This window comes from Nycticebus coucang, unplaced genomic scaffold, assembly GCF_027406575.1.
Source record: "Nycticebus coucang isolate mNycCou1 unplaced genomic scaffold, mNycCou1.pri scaffold_54, whole genome shotgun sequence".
Taxonomy (NCBI): Eukaryota; Metazoa; Chordata; class Mammalia; order Primates; family Lorisidae; genus Nycticebus; species Nycticebus coucang.
In genome coordinates, this window is record NW_026515584.1 from 264,941 (window position 1) to 285,369 (window position 20,429).

The window sequence follows — 20,429 nt, forward strand, 5'->3', positions numbered from 1 at the left end:
AACATTCACTTATCTCAGGCCCACATTGCCTTTATTTTCCAACATTTCCTTGTAATGCATCTTCTGCCATTCACTTGTGTTTTTCTGAAATTCGTCTTTCATATAGAATTTACAGTGATTTACTTCAGTGAAAATGGGATAATTAATATCTCTTTGAAATATTAATATTCAACCACCATGAAATTTCATAGAAGGATTTCTGCTATCCCTTCTTGTCTGCATTTTTTTCTAGCATTCCTGAGATTCTAGAATGCCTGGCTCACCAATCCCTCCACTGTAGACAAATACATATACATATGTTTCTTCAGGAATTTTTCTCTCTCTCTTTCTGCTTTCTGTCTTGCCCTCATCCTTTCCTGTCCCCTATGCCCTTTAATTTGGCTCATCTAACATTATAAGTATCAGCTCAGACATGATCTCTGAAAAACTCATTTTTGACAGTTTTATTTATATTCCTTCCAGCCACAGTCTCAATCATTATTGAGTAAAACAGATAAAGACTATTCCAGAAGTTTTGAAATATTGTGCTTACAGTCCAGGGGCAAAGGGTAGAGACATGGCAAGAAATGATTTACAGTTTTGGTAGGAAAATTGCAGTAGAGATGACACTATAGTACTAAGGCCACCCGGAGGGAGGAGATGCCTATTTATCTGGGGAAACAGCAGGAATCAATGAAAGCTTCATGTAGCAGGCTAAGGCCTTAAAAGATGAAAATAAAATTGTTAGAATAGAAGAGGAAATCTTTTCACATGTAACAAACAGGATGTACACTGATGAAAATAGAAAAAGTAACAGAAATTTGTGAATTATTGATAAAACAACATGCACAGCATGCTGTTAAAAGGTACTATTATGAAGTAGAGAATAATCCACAATGTTATTTCATATGTGTGTATTGTATATTTAAATTCTGTTTCTCCTCTAACATTATATGTATATTCATTAGGTGGAAAAATCTGTGAGTAAATCTGTGATATGTGTGTATTTGTTGAACCTAGTGACATCTAGTGCCCTCTGGGTTGTTTTGCAAAGTTTTGGATAATTAGAAGTATTTTTTTTTTTTTACAGAAGTAAATATTTGGCTAAAGATTAAGCTTAACTTAAACTCTCAATTTACACAGAAATTACCTTTTTACCCTTTTGTATCAAACAGTGTCAATTTTGTTGAACTGTGGTCCACTTAACTAAATGTATGGTCTATCAGCAGAACAAGCCTTGCAGATGTCATCAGACGAAGAGAAAGAAAGTCATGAAGGAAATAAAAATAAACTGTCAAAGGTATGAAAATATTTAATTTTAGATTTCTGATTTAATGTTGATTTCTTTTGCAATGATATATTGAATGGCATTTGCAATGTAGAATAGTCCAAAATAAAATTATATTTTGGACTAACATCTTAGACTCAATAGGTCACAATTTAATATTTTCTTTAAAATATATTCTCAAATACTTAAAATAATTAAAAATCCTGAAATCTCAGATAGTCTTTGTCTTTGGAATAGAGATAAAGAATTTCTGGGTGGAGCAAATTTGGGAATCAGAAAGATCATTCAGCTGAGTTCTCCTAGAAGGACTGGGGAAAAAGAGAGAACCCAGCTATACCTGGCATGAAGACCTTACCCAGAGTCATAGCTAAGGGAGCACAGTGATGAGGTGGTGAGATGGATATAGTTTATGAACTGGAGTGGTGGAAATCTGATGAATTAGGTAGGTGATTGAGACTGGCTGGGATCAGCTGGCCACCCACAGAGGCTTGGGACAGGAAGAAGCCTTTCTTGAATTTTCAGTTGTTGGGACAAGCTGTGTGTTGAGTGAAAAGCTTGGAAGAGAAGGCAAGCTCAAACAGCATACAGCAACCAGATTCAAATGCTGGTTTGAGTGGATGTGCCATAGGTTTGTGGCTGGTGAGGCAACTATAATGAGAAGGTCTCAGTGGCCAGGAGGCTGCCATTGTGGGAAGTCCTGACAAGGTCTTAGCAGGAGCCTAAAGCACGGCTGTCTTAATTCCTTCCGCCAGGATCAGAACGCATCTATTGGGGCAGGCTGAGGGACTCCTGCAACCTACAGGAACTAGAGTCAGGGGGCACTGTGAAACCTGCCCCTGAAGGATTCTAGTGAGCTTTAAGATCCCAACCCAGCAGGATCTGAATGCTGAGAAAACAATCAGGTGATTGCCCAAGGCAATAATTTTGGAATTAGGACAATAGAGGTTGCTGGCTGTGCTCTCGGTCTCCTAAAAAACCCACAGCGCCACCTGGTGCCCCAGAAACGTACTGTCATCATGCAACATACTGTCATCAAGAGCAAGGACTTCTCTTTAAAACAAACGAGGTAGTGAGAAGTAAAAAGGAGCATAAGGAGGTAAACAAGAAGAAAGAACACATGAGGAGGAACCAATAGAAAAATTCAGGCAACCTGAAAAATAAGAACAGAGGATCCCCCACAATGAACCGTGAGGCACCTACTGCAGAAGACGCCATCTATAAAGAATTAGTGGACTTCTCCCAGAGCTGGACATATCCTCTAAACAGAAATTAAACAAAGATATAAGAGATTGAAATGAGACCCTAGCAAAACTGTGCTTGATAGATGTATATAGAACACTCCATCCCCCAAATATGAATATACATTATTGTCATCATCCCATGGAACATTCTCAAAAATTATCACATCCTATTACAGAAAACAAAACTCAACAAAATCAAAAGAATTGAAATTTTATCATGCATCTTCTCAGACCACAAGGCACTAAAATTCGAACTCAACTTCAACAAAAATGTTCAACCTCACAAAAAGGCATAGAAGTTCAACAACCTTGTGCTGAATGACAGTTGGGTGCTGGAAGAAATAAAAAAGGAGATCATTAAATTCCTTCAGTATAACAACAATGAAGATACAAGTTAAAAAAAAACTGTGGATATAGCAAAAGCAGAAAAAAATGATCACTTTAGAAGCCTATATTCAAAAAACAGAAAAAAAGAAAGATGGAGACTTTACCTTTTTTATGTTTACATGGATGGAGCTGGAACATATTTTTCTTAGCAAAGTATCTCAAGAATGGAAGAAAAAGTATCCAATGTACTCAGCCCTACTATGAAGCTAATGTATAGCTTTCAAATGAAAGCTATAACTCAGTTATAACCTAAGAATATGGGGACCAGGGAGGGGGAGGGTAGAGAGGGGGTAGGATGGGAGGAGGGAGGGTGATTGGTGGGATTACACCTGTGGTGCATCTTACAAGGATACATGTGAAACTAAGTAAATGTAGACTATAAATGCCTTAACACAATAACTAAGAAAATACCAGGAAGGCTATGTTAACCAGTGTGATGAAAGTGTGTTAAACGGCCTATAAAAGCAGTATACGGTGCCCAGTGATTGCATTAATGTACACTGTTATGATTTAATAAAAAAAAATTAATGTTCACATAATGTACCTTGGTCAAAATTAAATCCAATTTATGTAATAATTGGTCACTAAATTGCCCTCTAAAGAGACACAGGTTGTTTGACTAAATAGAAAAACTCAGGCCAGACATCTGCTGCATTCAAGAGTCTCATCTTTCCTTAAAAGACAAAAATAGACTCAAGGTGAAGGAATGGTCACCTTTAATTCAGGCAAATGGAAATCAGAAAAAAGTAGGTGTGGCAATTATATTCTCAGATACAATAGGCTTTAAACCAATCAAAGTAAGAAAAGATAATGATGGTCACTTCTTATTTCTTAAGGGCTACACTCAACATGATGAGATTTCAATTATCAACATTTATGCACCCAACCAGAATGCACCTCAATTTATAAGAGAAATTTTAGCTGACATGAGCAACTTGATTTCCCCCGCACCATAATTGTTGGAGACTTTAACACTCCTCTGGCAGTGTTGGATAGATCCTCACACAAAAAAGAAGCTAAGCAAAGAAATTTTAGAACTAAACTTAACCATTCAACATTTACATATAATAGACATCTACAGAACATTTCATCCTAATTAAACTGAATACACATTCTTCTCATCAGCCAAGGGATCATCCTCCAAAATTGATCACATCTTGGATCACAAGTTTAACATCAGCAAATTTTAAAAAATATAATTCATTCCTTGTATTTTCTCAGACCATCATGGAATAAAAGTTGAACTCAGTAAAAACAGGAATCTCCACATGCATACAAAAACATTGAAACTAAATAACTTCATGTTGAATGATAGCTGGGTCATAGATGAGATTAAGAAGGAAATTACCAAATTTTTGGAACAAAACAATAATGAAGTCGCAAACTATCAGAACCTCTGGGATACCACAAAGGGAGTCCTAAGAGGAAAATGTATAGCATTGCAAGCTTTCCTCGAGAGAACGGAAAGAGAGGAAGTCAATAACTTAATGGGACATCTCAAGCAATGGAAAATGAAGAACTTTACAACCCTAAACCCAGCAGAAGAAAATAATTAAAATTAGAGCACAAGTAAATGAAATTGAAGACCAAAGAATCATACAACAGATCAACCAATCAAAGAGTTGGTTTTTTGAAAAGCTCAAGAAAATAGATAAAACTTAGGCTAACCTAACCAGAAGTAGAAGAGTAGAATCCCCTATTCATCAATTAGAAAAGATAAAGGCCAAATAACAACAGACTCCATAGAAATCGAACAAGTCCTTAATGAATACCATATAATATATATATATATATATTATATAATATTCATACTATATAATAAAACTCTGCTCTCAGAAGTATGAAAATCTGAAGGAAAGAGATCAATACTTGGAAACACGCCACCCTCCTAGACTTAGCCAGAAAGAAGTGCAAATGTTGAACAAGCCTATAACAAGCTCTGAAATAGCATCAAGTATAAGAAATCTCCCCCAAAAGAACAGCCCAGGACCAGATGGCTTCACATCAGAATTCTACCAAACCTTTAAGGAGGAACTAATACCTATATTACTTAATCTTTTCCAAAACATACTAAAAGAAGGAATACTTCACAATATATTCTCTGAAGCAAATATTATGCTGATATCCAAACCAGAAAAAGACCCAACAACAAAAGAAAATTAGATACCAATATCTCTAATGAATATTGATGCAAAAATATTCAATAAGATCCTAGCAAACAATCCAATAACACATCAAACACATTATACACCACAACCAGGTGTGTTTCATCCCAGGGTCCCAAGGATGGTCCAATATACATAAATTCATAAATATAATACATCACATAGACAAATTAAAAAACAAAGACCATATGATTCTCTCAATTGATGCAGAAAAAGCTTTTGACAATACCCAACATCCTCTCTTGATCAGAATGCTTTAGAAAATAGGTATAGAATTTATTGAATTCTTGAGACATCTTTTGGGTTACTGCTTGGAATTCTAATTTGATCAATTGGCACTTGCTACTGGCTGCTTGAAGAATTTTTTTCTTCTTGACTTCAGACAGGTTCATTACAATGTGTCTTGGAGAGGCTCTGTTAGCATTGAAATTACCCAGGGTTTGATATGCATCTGAAAGGGGTGTGTTGGGGTCTTTAGTGAAACTTGGGAAGTTTTCCTTTATGATAGATAGTCTCCTGAATGGCTTCCAGGCTTCCTTTCCTTTGGGGCAATCTTCTTCCCCTTTAGGAATCCCTATTCATATATTTGAATACTTCAAGGAGTATTGTAGTTCTCTAAGGACATGTTATGCTTTCTCTCTCTTCTTTTCTGCTCATCAACTCTCTGGGTTAAGTGAAAATTTGGTCCTGTAGCTCTGAGCTTCTTTTTTCTCCATAGTCTACCCTATTTTTGATACGTTTTACTGCAGCTTTACATTCCCTGATTGTTTCCTTCATTTCCTTAAGCTCCACCATATCCTTTCTGTATTGTACATATCTCTTGTCTCATTTTTGGTTCTTTCTTTCCATGTTCTTGCCCATTCCTTTTAATGTCTTTATCATCCATATTTTAAACTCCCTTTCTATCAACTCTATTAATTATTTTTGTTTATTTTCTCCATACATATACATGTGTTTATTTGGTTTCCACTTTTTGCCTGCACAAAATTAAAAAGACTTAAAATTTAAAAACAATAGCATTGATTACAATAAGCACTAGAAACAAAAATGTCATCAAGAATGAGCAAAGATAAAAACATTCATAAAAGAAATCAGATAATTGCTGCCAGAAAATATTGAGCAATAATAATAAGAATGCAAAAAAAAAGTAACATTCATATGGTTAGATAAGAGTATGTCTATCATAGAATGCTTTGACTTTGAGGTTCAGTATGGGGTCATCAGTTAACTTCTTTTTCTTTTTTATTTTTCCAAAGTCTCAAAAAATAGACAACTATTCTTGCTAATATGTTTGAGTTTTCTGTGGATTCTGGTTACTAAACATTGTTCGGAGGTTTAACCTGCAAATATTTTCTCCTATTTTGAGGGCTGTCTGCTTGCTATACTTACTATGTTCTTGGCTGTGCAGAAGATTTTCAGTTTGATCAGGTCCCAGTAGTGAATTTTTGATACTGCTTCAATTGCCTGGGGAATCCTCCTCATTAAATATTCACCGAGGCCGATTCCTTCAAGAGTTTTCCCTGCTTTTTCTTCTAGTATTTTTATAGTTTCATGTCTTAAGTTTAAAGATTTTACCCAGTGAGAGTCTATCTTAGTTAATGGTGAAAGGTGTTGGTTCAATTTCAATCTTCTACAGGTTGCCAGCCTGTTTCTTAGGGTAGGCAAAGGAATGGAAGAGAAACTTCTCTAAAGAAGACAGACGCACGGACTACAGACACATGAAAAAATGCTCATCATCCTTAATCATCAGAGAAATGCAACTCAAAACTACTTTGAGATATCACCTAACTCCAGTAAGAGTAGCCCACATAACAAAATCCCCAAACCAGAGATGTTGGCGTGGATGTGGAGAAAGGGCACACTTCTACACTGCTGGTGTGAATGCCCACTAATACGTTCCTTTTGGAAGGATGTTTGGAAAATACTTAGATACCTAAAAATAGAGATGCCATTCGATCCTATAATTCCTTTACTAGGTAAATGCCTAGAAGACCAAAAATCACAATATAACAAAGACATCTGTACCAGAATATTTATTGCAGCTCAATCCATAATTGCTAAGCCATGGAAGAAGCCCAAGTGCCCGTCAACCCACGAATGGACTAGCTAATTGTGGCACATGTATACCATGGAATGTTATGCAACCTTAAAGAAAGATGGATAGAGCTGGAACATATTCTTCTTAGCAAAGTATCTGAAGAATGGAAGAAAAAGTACCCAATGTACTCAGCTCTACTGTGAAGGTAATTTATAGCTTTCATATGAAGGCTATAACCCACCTATATCACAAGAATATGGGGAATGGGCCATGAGAGGGTCAGGGAGGAGAGAAGTCAGGGTGGAGGGAGGGTAATGGGTGGGGCCACACCTACGGTGCTTATTAAAATGGGTACAGGCAAAACCTACTAAATGCAGAATACAAATTTCTACATACAATAACTAAGAAAATGCCATGAAGTCTACTTTGAACAGTTTGATGAGAATATTTTTGATTGTATATGAAACCAGCACATTGTACCCCTTGGTTGCACAAATGCACACAGCTATGATTTAACAATAAAAAAAAGAAGGAAAATAAGTATAGAAGTAACATTTCTTAAACTGATAGAGGCCAACTGCTGCAAACCCACAGCCAATATCATAGTGAATGGAGTAAAATTGAAATCATTTCCACTCAGATCAGGAACCAGACAAGGATGCCTACTGTCTCCACTACTTTTTAACATTGTAAGGGAAGTTTTAGCCACCACAATCAGGCAAGAGAAGACAGTCAAGGGGATCCAAATAGGACCAGAAGAGATCAAATTGTCACTCTTCACAGGCGATATGGTTATATATCCAGAAAATCCAAGGGAATCAACTACAAAACTCCTAGAAGTGATCAAGGCATATAGTAATGTTTCAGGATACAAAATTAACACTCATAAATCTGTAGCCTTTATATATACCAACAATAGTCAAGGAGAAAAAACAGTCAAGGACTTCATTCCCTTTACAATTGTCGCAAAGAAGATGAATTATCTGGGAGTGTATCCAACTAAGGACATGAAATATCTCTATAAAGAAAACTATGAAACTCTGAGAAAAGAAATAGCTGAAGATGTTAACAAATTGAAAAATGTATCATGCTCGTGGTTGGGAAGAATCAACGTTGTTAAAATGTCTATACTACCTAAAGCAATCTACAGATTTAATGCAATCTCTATTAAAGCACCTCTGTCATATTTTAAAGACCTGGAAAAATTAGTACTTTGTTTTATACGGAAACAGAAAAAAACTCAAATAGCCAAGACATAACTCAGAAATAAAAACAAATTGGGAGGTACCACGCTTCCAGACTTCAAACTATACTATAAATCGATAGTGATCAAAACAGTATGGTACTGGTACAAAAATAGAGAGGTAGATGTGTACTCAGCCCTACTATGAAGCTAAATTATAGCTATCACATGAAGGCTATAACCCAACTAAAGCACAAGACTATGAGGAAAGGGCCAAGGAAGGGGAAGGGAGGGGGTAGATTATGGTGGAGGTAGAGTAATGGGTGGGGCCACACCTACCGTGCATCTTAGAATGGGTACAGGCCAAACTTACTAAAGGTAGAATACAAATGTCTACATACAATAACCATGAAAATGCCATGAAGGCTACGTTGAATAATTAGATTAGAATATTTCAATTGTATATGAAACTAGCACATTGTACCCCTTGATTGCACTGATGTACACAGCTAACAATAAAAAAATAAAAAATAAATAAAAGGCAAAAAAAAAGAGGTAAACCCAGACACTTATTGTCATTTGATTTTCGATAAGCCTATTAAAAATATAAATTTTGGGAAAGATTCCTTATTCAATAAATGGTGCTGAATGAATTGGCTGGAAACTTGTAGAGGACTGAAACTGGACCCACATCTTTCTCCTCTAATAAAAATTGACTCTTACTGGTTAAAAGACTCATACTTAAGACATGAAACTATTAATATTCTTAGAGAAAGTGCAAGGGAAATGCTTGAAAAACTTGGCCTGGGAGAATACTTCATGAGGAAGACACCCCGGGCAATTGAAGCACCATCAAAAATACATTACTGGGATCTGATCAAATTAAAAAGCTTCTGCACTGCCAAGAACACACTAAGTAAAGCCCTCAGATAGACAGCCCTCAGAATGGGAGAGGATTTTTGCAAGTTATACTACCAACAAAGGTCTAAGAACCAAAATCCACAGAGAACTCAAACTTCTTACTAAGCAAAAAACAAGTGATCCCATTTCATTGTGGGCAAGAAACGTGAACAGAAGCTTCTCTGAAGAAGACAGACACATTTCCTACAGACACATGAAAAAATGCTCATCTTTAATCATCATAGAAATGCAAACCAAAACTACTCTGAGAAACCATTTAACTCCAGTAGGACTAGCCCACATCACAAAATCCCAAAACAACAGATGTTGGTGTGGATGTGGAGAAAAGGGAACACTTCTGCACTGCTGGTGGGAATGCAAACTAGTATTTTCCTTTTGGAGGGAAGTTTGGAGAACACTCAGGGATCTAAATGTAGACCTGCCATTTGTCCTACAATTCCTCTTCTAGGTGTATATCCAAAGGACCAAAAATCTTTTGGCAATAAAGATATTTGCACCAGATTGTTCATTGCAGCTCAATTCATAATTGCCAACTCATGGAAGAAGCCCAAGTGCCCATGGACCCATGAATGGATTAATAAATTGTGGTATATGTATACCATGGAGTACTAGCAGCAGTAAAAAAAAAAAAATAAAATGGAGACTTTACCTCTTTTATGCTTACATGGATGGAGCTGGAAAATATTCTTCTTAGTAAAGTATCTCAGGAATGAAAATAAAAGTATCTAATATACTCAGTACTACTGTGAAACCAATTTATAGTCACTCACACATGCAAATGAAAAATGAAACACAACTTTAGCCTAGGATGAAGGAGGGAAGGGGAGAGTGAGGGGAGGGAAGGGGGTGGGAGGGATAGTAGGGGGACCACACCTATGGAGCACATTGCAAGTACAAGTTGGATCTATTATGTGTTTACCACAAATGTCCTTATAATATAATAGGGTAAATGAGGTGAAATCTATGTTGATTAATATGATGTAAGCACTGCAATTTGTACAAATAATGAACACATTGAAAATGGCATTAATGTATTTATGACCTATGTACAAAAGACTTAATAAAAAAAGAAAGAAAAAAATCATACATTATGATCAAATAAGATTCATCTTACATTAATTTTTTGAGTGGTGAGAAGTATGGATTCTTTTTTATTCTTCTGCATATGGCTATACAAATACAATTTTACCTGCACCTTTTATTGAAAATGGAGAGATTCCCCCAATGTATGTTGTTGCCTGCTTTGTCAAAGATAAGGTGGCTATATGTGGATGGTTTACTGTATGGGTATTTAGTCTTGTTTCATCAGCCTGTGTCTCCATTTTTGTGTCAATACCATGCTGTCTTGGTTACTATAGCCTTGTAGTGTAGTTTGAAGGTGGTAATGTGATGCCTCCAAATTTGTAAAAGAAGCATTATATCAAAAAATACCTGTATTCAAATGTTCTTTGCAACACAATTCACAATTACAAAGATGGGGAATCAACCAAATGCGCATCAATTCATGAGTAGATTAATAAAACATGGTACACGTATTCCATAGAATACTAAACCACAAACAATGACTTAATGCCTTTTCAACAATCTGTATATAACTAGGGACCATTAGAACTAGGGACGATTATCCTCAGTGAAGTATCTAAAGAATGAAAACACGAATACAACATGTACTTACTACTAAATTGGAATTAAATTGATGGGCACACATGTGAAGTAAACCTCAATAGAAATGAAGCAGGGGGTTACAGGGGGAGAGGAAGCAGAAACCTATCTAACAGGTAGAGCGAACACTCTCTGGGTGAAAGACATACTTCCAATGAAGACTGAAAGATTACAAAAAGAAATCTACATAACCAAAATATTTGTACCCCCATAATACTTTTAGATAAATAAATAAGTATATAAATAAATAAATGAAAGAATAGAAGATGGCATCTTTTGTGTGTCTTTTTATTTCTCAATTTCTGACAGTGAAATGGGGTGAAAATTCATTCAGTACCAAGAGGAAAGGGGAATGACAAAGTTAAGAATGGCCCTTTTTGAAATTTTGAAAAATTCTGTTTGACTCACTCAAAGAGAAATAAAGAAGATTCTCCAAACAATTTAAATAACAATTATAATTATATCTCACAATTATGTGATAATACTCAAATGTAATGCTAAAATTAATAACAAAATATTTTTCTGGCTCTAATCATAACAAAGTAAAGTGATAAAATCAATGAAAAGAAAAAATTTCTTTTTGTAGACTAAAGTAGTAGCAATTATCCTTTCTATTAAACTTTTCATCAAGGTTAAAAAACAAAGGAAGAAGTGTGAAGCTAATGAGATAGAAGTATCTAAATACCTCTGTGATTTTGCAACTGATAACAGTGATGATGATGGATTAATTCAAAAAAGAAAGGCTGGAGAAACCTACAATCAGCAGTTTTCCAGGAAGGAGAATGAAAAGTGGGACAGGTGAGCCTGTAGTGGTGTTTCATAGTAGATAATTATTACTGTACAAGAAAACTAATTTTAATTTGGACTAACATTCACAATTAACAAGTTGTATTCTTAACCTAAGGATTTTCAGCCTTTGCCTGCTATAAGAACAATGCAAATTTACAAACAATGGGTTTTCAGTCATGCTGACATTTTTTTTTTAACAAAAACAGTGCTGAGAAATGTGCAGAAAAGTTATTGTCATGCACTATTTGTTGATAAAACCAGTAAATCCTTTTGACAGGTGATTTAGCAATGGGCATCAAATCTCAAATATGTCATTCATTGAATGTAAGAGGTCCAGTTCTGCAGCTAGATCCTACAGGAAAATATGACCCATCTAAACACACAGACGTGTTAAGAACATTTGTTATCTGTGATATATACTTAAAATAAACCAATATTTATGTATCTAATATATAATATGTGTTAAGATACATAGTATTTATGTATGTTAAGGACATTTATATAACTATGTTATCTATATATGTGTATTACAGAAGTTTATTATAACATTGTCATATCAAAAGTTGGAGATAGTCTAAATATGTGTCAGTAAGGAAATACTTAAAATACCACACCCATAAAGTAATGTTGCATACAACGATTTTCTAAAATGAGGTGAATCTGTAGTATACTAATCATTTCCCAATGAAAGTATGCTTAAAGTATTTAGTTTAGTGATACATACAACCAAATTTTGATAGAATTGCTTAAATATCTGCTGAGTTGCAAAAGGCAGCTACATGTTGTATTGGCATTCTAGCTTATAACCAAGAAGGTTGGAGGTTATTATATTTTTGGTTTTGTTCTCCATACATGAGTACTCAACTATTGGAACATCAAATTAGTCTGAATATCAGCAAATGATTGCACATGGCACTCATTTTCCATATATACATTTCAATAAGGTGTAAAAATGATTACATCAAAGGTTATTTAATCTAATAAAATTAGCCTTGGCCAAATTTTCCTTTAAAAAGCCAGAGAGTAAATATGTTTTAGACTTTGTGGGCCATATGGTTTTTATTATAGTCCAAAATCTGTCACAGAAAATGAAGGAACCGGCATGCCTGTGATCCAATAAAACTTTGCTGACAAAAGCAGGCAGTGGGCTGAGCTTGGCTCACATGTGCAAATTTACTGACTCTTGTGGTAAAACCCAGTACTACTAATGCAGCAAGTCTTCTTTTAAAAGATTATGCATTTCAATATGAACCACATCACATTATTCAACAGATCTCATGTTACATTATTTACACAATAAGATTGTTTTTGCAATTTTTCCCCTTTTATTTCCATTATGGAATTCAAAATTTTAACATAAATATTTACTTTGTATAGTGAATGAGTATAAAATATCCTAAATTTGGATGGTTTTTATCACGCAATACATACTTCCCTTGAAATTTTAGTCATTCTTTGGTCTTTATTTATATACATGGGCAAAATGATAATCAGGTCTTTTCCAGTTTCTTTTTTTTTTTTTTTTTCTGTAGAGACAGTCTCACTGTACCGCCCTCGGGTAGAGTGCCGTGGCGTCACACGGCTCACAGCAACCTCTAACTCTTGGGCTTATGCGATTCTCTTGCCTCAGCCTCCCGAGCAGCTGGGACTACAGGCGCCCGCCACAACACCCGGCTATTTTTTTGTTGCAGTTTTGCCGGGGCTGGGCTTGAACCCACCACCCTCGGCATACGGGGCTGGCGCCCTACTCACTGAGCCACAGGCGCCGCCCTCTTTTTTTTTTTTTCTTTTTAATTTCATGTTAATGTGAGGGTATAAACAACTAGATTACGTTATTTTCATTAGTTAGGTAGAGTCCTTCTTGTAGTTGTGTCTCACACCCAAGAGGTGTTCCATGTAACCTTAAAACCTGCTTATTAAGTGGGAGAACACCAATCTCCCTCTAACCTTCTCTTGCCCCTTCCTTTGTTCCCCTTCCTCCTAACTTGAATTGAAATGAGATTTTCTCTTATGTCGACATGTATTAGGTTGTCTATTGGCTTTATATTACCATTGAGTATGATGGATATTTGTGTTTCTATTTTCTGATGCTTTGCTAAAGAATGCATTTCACCTCCATCCAGGTTAATATCAAAGATGTAAACTCTCCGTTTTTAAAATGACTAAGAAGTATGGTGTACACATACCACAGTTTTTTGATCCATTTTTGAGTTGATGGGCATTCAGGTTGTTTCAAAATCTTGGCAAATGTAAACTGAGCTGCAGTAAACAATCTAGTGAAAATGTCTTTATTAAAAAATATTTTTTTTCTGAGTAGTTCCACCTCTATTAATGGGATTGCAGGATCAAATAAAAGTTCGATTTGAGTTCTATGCGGATTCTCCATACTTTTTTCTAAAGAGGCTGCATTAGTTTGTAGTCCCTGCAAGGGTGTAAAAGTGTTCCCCATTACCAACATCAGCAATTTTGGGACTTTGTGATGTTTGCTATTCTCACTGGAGTTGGATGATATCTAGAGTGGTTTTGATTTGCATTTCTCTGTTGATCAGGGAAGATGAGTAATTTTTTATTTGTTTGTTAGCCACTCATCTGCTTCCTCAGAGAAGGTTCTGTTCATATCACTTGACCAGTAGTAGATGGATTTCTTTTTGGCTCTATTGATGTTGATTTAATTTGAGTTCTCTGTAGATTCTAATTATAAAAACTTTATCAGATCCATAATATGTAAACCCATTCTGAAGGTTGTCTATTTGTTTTACCTGTTGTGTCCTTAGCTGGACAGAAGTTTTTCAGCTTAATTAAGTCCCATTTGTTCATTTTACTTGTTGTTGTGATTGCTACTGATTTCTTTGTCATAAAATCTTTCCCGAGTCCAACATCATCAAGAACTTTTCCCACACTTTCTTCTAAGATTCTTATTTCATGTCTTAGATTTAAATCTTTTATCCATCTTAAGTCAATTATTTTAAGGGGTGAAAGGTATTGGTTGAGTTTCAGTCTACTACAAGAAATTATGTCTAGAAATTTGGCAATGTGGAGGAAATGGACCAATAGCTGCAATCATGAGATCTTCCTAGACTTAACCAGAAATAGATCTCCTGAAAAGGCATATATCAAATGTTAAGAGTGCAGAAACAATAAAAAAGGTTATAGCACCAACAGCAGCAACAGAAGCCCAGGACCAGATGGCTTCACAACAGAATTCTATCACACCTTCAATGATGAACTTCTACCTATACTGCAGAACCTGTTTCAAAATATTGATAAGGCTGGAGCCTTCCCAAACATATTCTATAAACCAAATATCACTTTTGTTTTGATTCTAAAACCAGGAAGGGACTTAACAAACAAGAACTTCAGACCAATTTAACTAATGAGTATAGAGGGAAAAATACTCCACAAAATCTTAGCTAATAGATTACAGTTACTCATTTCAAAAAAATTATGCATTACCATCAAGTATATTTCATCCAAGAGATGTAGGTTGTTTTAACATATGTAAATTCATAAATGTAATACATCCTATCCATAAAAACAAAGTCTATATGATGCTCTCAAAAGAGGCAGAAAAAGCATTTGTTATAATTCAGAATTCTATACTAACAAGAACATTTAAAAAAAATAGGCAAATTTGTATATTTCTTAAGATGATTGAAGTCATCTGTCCACAGTTAACATCATGCAGAATGGTGTAAAATTGAAAGCTTTTCCAAAGAGAACTGGAACCAGACAAGGATGCACACTCTCACCACTATTATTCAACATGGTTCTAGCCAATACAATCAGGCAAGAGAAGGATATACAGTGCATCCAAATTGCTTCAGAGGAGATCAAACTCTCCCTCTTTCCTGATGATATAATCTTATACTTAGAAAACCCAAGAGACTCAACCACAAACTCCTGGAAGTTATCAGGAAATACAGTAATGTCTCAGGGTATAAAATCAATTTCCAAAGATCTTGTATATGCCAGTAACAACTAAGCTGTTGAGCTTCTCTTGATTTGAGAAGCAAATCAAGGACATAATTCCCTTCAGAGTATCTTCAAAGAAAATTAAATACTTAAGAATATACCTAACAAAAGAGCTGAACTATCTTTTCACAAAGAATTATGAAACCCCAGGAAACAAAATTGCAGAAAATACTAACAAATTGCAGAGCATACCATGCTCTTTGCTGGGAAGAATCAACATTGCCAAAATGCCTATTCTACACAAAGTAATCTACAAATTTAAGGCAATGGGGATTAAAATACTGACATCATATTTTGAAGAACTGGAAATAATAGTACTTCATTTTTTATGGAACCAGAAAACAAGCAATATAGCTAAGGCTATTCTTAGTAATAAAAACAAAGTCAGAAGCATCACCCTACCAGACTTTGGGCTGTATTAGAAGTCTGCCATAAACAAAACACCATGGCATTGACACACATAGACATATGGAACCAAATTTAAAACCAAGAGATCAAACCAATCTCCTCTTGCCATCTGATCTTTGATAAACCAAACAAAAATATACAGTGTGGAAAATAATTAATTTTCAAAAAATGGTGCTGGGAAAACTACATAACCACATGAAAAGACTGAAACTTTCCCCACAAATTTAACCCATTATAAAACTTGTCTCAAGATAGATGAGAGACATCAAACTAAGACACAAAACAATAAAAATCTTGGAAGAAAGCATAGGGGGAAACTCTTGATGATGTTGAGCTAGGGAAAAATTTTATGACAAAGACTTCAGACCCATCATAACAGCAACAAAAATTAACAAATGGACTTAATTAAGCTGAAAAGCTTCTGCATCACTAAGGACACAACAAGGAAAGCAAGAAGATAATCTTCTGAATGGTAAAAGATATTTGCCAGGGTATGAATCTGACAAAGGACTGATAACTAGAATCTACAGAGAACTCAAGTTAATCAACAGAACAGAGTAAACAATCCAATCTACCTCGGGGCAAGAGATACAAACAGAACCTTCTCTGACAAAGACAGACAAATGGCTAAGAAATATCTGAAAAATGCTCATCTTCCTTGATCATCAGAGAAATGTAAATCATAACTACCCTGAGATACCACCTAACCCCAATGAGAATAGCACACATCACAAAGTCTTAAATCTGCAGATGCTGGTGTGGATATGGAGAGAAGGGAACACTTTTACACTGCTGGTGGTACTGAAAACCAATACAACCTTTTTGGAAGGAAGTATGGAGAATCCTCTAAGAACTCAAGCTAGCCCTCCCATTTGATCCTGCATTTCCACGGTGAGGCATCTAGCCACATGGAAAAAAATCGTACTAAATATTTGCACTGGACATTTGCAGCTCACTTTACAATTGCCAAACTGTGGAAACAACCGAAATGCCCACCAACCGAGGAATGGATTAATAAGCTGTAGTTTCTGTATACCATGAAATACTATTGTGCCATTAAAAAAGATGGAGATTTTACATCTTTTTTACTAACCTGTATGGAGGTGGAACACATTCCTCTTCATAAAGCATCAGAAGAGTGGAGAAGAAAGAACGCAATGTACTCAATTCTATAAGAAGGCTGTAAGTGGTCTAATAGAAGGTGGGGGGTAGGGAAATGAAGGATGGGGAGAGGGGCGGAGGGAGTAGGGTAAGGGGTCACAGTGTATGGCACACCTCTTGGGGGTGGGACACAATTACAAGAGGGAGTTTACCTAACAGCTGCAATCGGTGTAACCTAATTCTTTGTACCCTTAATAAATTTCAAACAATAAAAATAAAATGAATAATAAAATTGAAGATAGAACAAGGTGCTTTTATAAGATTGCTCAATGCTAATCCCATGAAGCCCAAGGATGGCTCAGAGAAGGTGTCCTTAGCTATGGATCATCCCCAGAATCTCTTAATTATGGGTGAAGCTCTTGATCTTGAAACCTATAAAGCAAAGAAAAAGAATGGAGAACCTCATGCACAGATGGTTAATTTGTGAAACTCTGAATACTTGAGTGTCACATCCAGGCTCAGTACTGGAAACTCAGTGCACAACAGGCTGACCTGCAGTCCACCTTATCCAGAGGATAAATTCCAAAGAAGTTTGCCTGCAAAGTCACCAGCCTAGAAGAATTTTTATGTCAAGATGGTTTTTACCACTGAGGAGTTTCTTCTGCATCCTATGTGGCCTCAGTTGCAGCAGCTGTTGTGCCTACGAAGATGATTCAAACCACTCTGAGCAATCTGGTTGTCAAAGGTGCAGACTTGATCATTCAGGAAACAAAACAAATACTCAGAATGCCCCAGAAGAGCTTGTCTTGCTCTGAGGAGTTCAAAGAATTGAGGGATCTGCCACTGAGTGGAGCCAGAAGCCTGTAGCATTTAGTCAAGACCATGACTACAGGGATTATGGGAAGCCCCAAACCTGCCATGCAGTCTGTATCGGCATTGGCCCTCTTAAAACAACAGAAGCAGGGCGGCACCTGTGGCTCAGTGAATAAGGCACTGGCCCCATATACCGAGGGTGACTGGTTGAAACCCAGCCCGGGCCAAACTCTAACCACAAAATAGCCGGGTGTTGTGGCGGGTGCCTGTAGTCCTAGCTACTCAGGAGGCTGAGGCAAGAGAATCGCTTAAGCCCAGGAGTTGGAGGCTGCTGTGAGCTGTGTGAGGCCATGGCACTCTACCGAGGGCCATAAAGTGAGACTCTGTCTCTACAAAAAAAAAAAAAACAGAAGCAGCAGATGTTGGAGATGAGGGAAAGGAAATCAGAAGCTTTTTGGAGACAATTTCTCCAAGGCTCAATTGAAGTCAAGAGCCTGGCTCTGCCATCCTCATCTTAATAGCCCACTGCCCAATCTGCATAGATGGGGACTGAATTCCCCAGGCTGGAAGGAAGTCTGACCATGTGGATGACCAAGATTGGGTGTGGCAACTCAAAAAGAGATGACGTTCTCTTTTCTGATGAGTCACAACCACCAAAACCAAAACTGAGTGCTTTAGCAGAAACGAAAAACTTGGCTGCTATCACCAAATTAAGAGCAAAGTCCAGGTTTTTACAGAAACACACCAAAACAGCCTCTAAATGATACAAAAGGATTCCCAGTATACCGTGGGAGTGATGAAATGTGTAGAAAAGAACACCATGTTTTCTTCCCAAGATGAGGATGAATTGGAGCCTGCCATGAAGAAAAGGAGAGAGCAGTTTGCCTGACTGGAATCTGAGTAATTTCAGGAAATTCTAAAAGTAAAGTCAAAGTGCACAGGTGTCCTGAAAGAGGCTGAGGCTGAGCTGCATAAATGCTATTTTGAGGCACTGGTGAAAAAAGAACAAATGGAAGAAAAGATGAGAAACATCAGAGAAGTGAAGTGTCTGGTCGTGGCATGCAAGGTGAGTACCTACTCCCATCTCCATGTGCTGGAGACCTGTGTCAATGAGCAGCACGACCTCCACTGGCTCAATGGCATGAAAAAGTTTTTCAAGTGTCCCTGTGGGGACAGACTCCCACACAAGCACTGCATTAATCGTGGCCTCTAAAAAAAAGGGAGGGAATGCTAAAAGAAAACTCTGGTCCATAGATCAGAGGAGAAATTTTGTTACCAAGAGGAGAACACACCAAATTTCTAAATAGCCTCAAATAACCCTAAAGTCATTTGCCTCAATCTTTTTTTTCTTCATGTGGCTCTGGAAAGGCCTAGGATGGACTCCGGATTGCCTTTGTTTCTGACTGACACCAGCAAAAACCCATGCTGGTTAAGCCCATAAGCCTTGTCTGCTTATTTCTGCAGTTGTGTGGGCTTGACACCAAATTTAACATTGATGTTTAAGTGGAAAACCAGAATATTGTCTTCCCTGTTCTCACTACAGTATTGTGGCAACATTACAGCTTTCACAGAAATTTTTGGCCCCAAACTGGAAGGTAAACCAAGAGGTGTGTTTCTGTACCTCTTGGTTATACACTCCTTTACCTCAATGAAGTTCTAGTGTTACATGGAGATAAAAATATACATTGTATAATGACATTAACAATAGCATCATTGTGATTTTACGAGATACTCTAAATTATCAGAGGTATAACCTTTATAGTTTAGACAAGGGAAATTTTGATTATGTACAATAGAAAAATAAAAGATTACTGCTTTCACAGAAATTTTTGGCCCCAAACGGGAAGGTAAACCAAGAGGTGTGTTTCTGTACCTCTTTGTTATACACTCCTTTATCTCAGTGAAGTTCTAGTGTTACATGGAGATAAAAATTTACATAGTATAATGGCATTAACAATAGCATCATTGTGATTTTATGAGATACTCTAAATTATTAGAGGTATAACCTTTATAGCCTAGACAAGGGAAGATTTTGATTATGTACAATAGAAAAATAAATGATTGACAGTTTATTTCAGATAACACTTTTTTGTATTATAAATTTATAAAGCTTGAAAACCACGTTTCTTTGTACCAATAGTGTCATGGACGTTTATTGTGTGCTCAATAAGTATTTGTTGAGTACATGAATAAATAGTTGAATAGATAAATTAGTGCTGATGATGAATTTTCTTAGAAAAATTTTTCTTAGAAAAGTTTCTTAGAAAAATAAGTTTTGAACTTGTTGAAAGTAGGTTTCTCTAATTGCCTAGATACAACAATATGAAGGCTTTTAGTTTTTAAAAAATATGTGAGATTTAGAAAATTTTATTTATAATTATGGCCATAAATAGAATGATTATATGGATTTATCTACTATCCCATCATTTAAGAGCAGTTGACAATAAATTTGATTTTCACAACAGGCTATGAAGCTCATGTG

General features: G+C 36.2%; 1 pseudogene; it reads left to right on the plus strand.

Annotated features, from left to right (window-relative positions):
• LOC128579437 (protein MCM10 homolog) overlaps positions 1 to 19,264 on the plus strand; it is a 75,058-nt pseudogene extending 55,794 nt beyond the window's left edge.
• The last annotated feature ends 1,165 nt before the right edge of the window (positions 19,265 to 20,429 follow it).